Genomic DNA, 2,584 nt, shown 5'->3' on the forward strand with positions numbered 1-2,584 from the left:
TTTCAACTTGAAGGATTCCTCTTAGCATTTATAGTAGTGCATATCAAGTAGTAATAAACTCCCTTGTCGCTCTCGCCAGCAAGAATGACTCGGAGACTCACGTAGCAGCGAACCTTTTTTATTAATCGCTTTTTCTTTCCTCCTCCTCTAACCCCGGGCGCATGGGTTTTTATGCAGGCAGTGTTAACCAATCAGAGCATGATCACCAAACATAACCATACATGGCCATGCTGTGTTCATGCAGTGCGCATGCACCTCCCGCGTGAGTGGACCTAAATGAACAGCCATTCATATTCAGTCCCTTACAGATCTTATAGTGGGCCTCCTGTACTGGCTCCCGACACTCCCTCAGCTTTTATTAATAAATTTTGTTAATCTAAATCTGGATTTGCCAGATGTAGAACTTCAGGTTTACAGTCTCATTATTTTTCTTTCAGCACTTTAAATGTTTTATCCCACTGTCTTTTGTCCTGAAATGTTTCTGCTTATAAATCTAATAATATTAGTGAGGAATATTTTTACATGATGATCTTTATTCTCTCCCTGCTTTCAAAATTATCTCTTTATCTTTGGCTTTTGACATTTTGATTATAATGTGTCTTATTGTAGGTCTCTTCTATTTATCTTTCTTTTTATTCTTTGATTTTTTTTTTTGTATTTGTATACTTGTGCCTTTCTTTAGTTATTATAATTTCTCAGGCATCTTCCACCCCACCTTTTAATAATTACCTTTGCTCTTTTGTCCCCACTCTTGGGGCTCCCTTAGTGTGTATATCAGTCTTTTAGATGGTGTTACATAAACCCTTTTATTTTTTTTTTTCATAAACCCTTTTAACTTTTATTCATTTTTTTCTTTTTACTTGTCTGAATTGATAATTTGCAATTACCTGTCTTCCACTATATTTATTCTTTCTTCTTCTTACTTGAATCTGCTGTTGAACAAATCTAGTGAATTTTTCAATTCAGTTATTGTATATTATAGTTGCAGAACTCATGTTTGGACTTTTTTGTAATTTCTATCTCTTTGTCAATATTCTTGTTTTGTTTATGTATTGTTTTCCTGATATATTTTAGTTTTATTGTTTGTGTATTCCTTTAGCTTCTTGATCATATTTAAGACAGTTTTTTTTTCTTTTTCCATTTTCCATGTCTTTCTTTTTTAAAATTTTTTAAAAAGATTTTATTTATTCATTTGAAAGACAGAGATCACAAGTGGGCAGAGGGGCAGGCAAAGAGAGAGGAGGGAGCAGGCTCCCTGCTGAGCAGAGAGCACTATGAGGGGCTCTATCCCAGGACCCTGGGATCATGACCTGAGCTGAAGGCAGAGGCTTTAACCCACAGAGCCACTCAGGCACCCTTAATTTTATTTTTTTTATTTCTTTTCAGTATTCCAGAATTCATTGTTTATGTACCACACCCAGTGCTCCATGCAATATGTGCCCTCCATAATACCCACCACCAGTCTCACCCAACCTCCCACCCCCTTCCCTCCAAAACCCTCAGTTTGTTTCTCAGAGTCCACAGTCTCTCATGGTTCAACTCACCCTCCAATTTTCCCCAACTCACTTCTCCTCTCCATCTCCCTATGTTCTCTGTGTTATTCCTTATGCTCCACAACTAAATGAAACCATATATGAAAATTGACTCTCTTTGCTTGATTTATTTCACTCAGCATAATCTCTTCCAGTCCCGTCCATGTTGATACAAAAGTTGAGCATTTATCCGTTCTGATGGAGGCATAATTCTCCATAGTATATATGGACCATATCTTCTTTATCTTTTCCTCTGTTAAAGGGCATCTTGGTTCTTTCCACAGTTTTTAAAAAGTCTTTGTATAGTATATCTAAAGACTGTTTCTTCACAGATCATTTATAAAAAATTATTATGTTCCTTTAAAAGGTTATGTTTTCTTATTTCTTTTGTAAAAATTGTGGTTATTAATTTAAAAATGAGCATCTTAAAAATTCAACTTTTTAAACCCTTTTTAGACTGGTTCCATGCATTGAAAGATTTTCACTAATATTCCAGACATGAAAGCTTATAATCTTCTCTGGACCATTCTGTGGATGTGTCATCCTTGGGCATATGTGTGCAGTTTTTCCAATTCTTCATAAACATTTATGCATTTAAATTTCTTGATTTTTCTAAAGGCCATAACTTTCTAACAACGTAGATATTCTCTTGAGTATGCCAAACTGTGGTCTTTCATCTCTTCTGTTTGTGACACTATGTATCTGTGACATATATGAACCATGCTGCTGTTGTCTTCTTATAGTTTGAGATTTCAAATACTTTTGGTCAATTTGAACTCCATGTTAGGGTTCAGAGAGACATATTACTCAGGAATCCTGTAAACAATATACAACATTGCAAATTTTGTCCCATTTATTCAGTCTGGTTTACAGAAGGGAACTAAGGATTGGGATTCTGCTTCCCCCAAACCATCCTCAAGCACATCAGAAAGGCTGTGGAACAAAGTGGAGTAAAAGCAAAACAAAATGTCTTACAATGTTCAATGTGTCTTTTCTTGGTTGAGTGTTTAGTTGCTATAGAATTCAAAATGATTTCCAAAGTTACTATTAAG

Source organism: Mustela putorius, unplaced genomic scaffold (genome assembly GCF_011764305.1).
Source record: "Mustela putorius furo isolate JIRA1106 unplaced genomic scaffold, ASM1176430v1.1 tig00537334_pilon_pilon_pilon, whole genome shotgun sequence".
Classification (NCBI taxonomy): domain Eukaryota; kingdom Metazoa; phylum Chordata; class Mammalia; order Carnivora; family Mustelidae; genus Mustela; species Mustela putorius.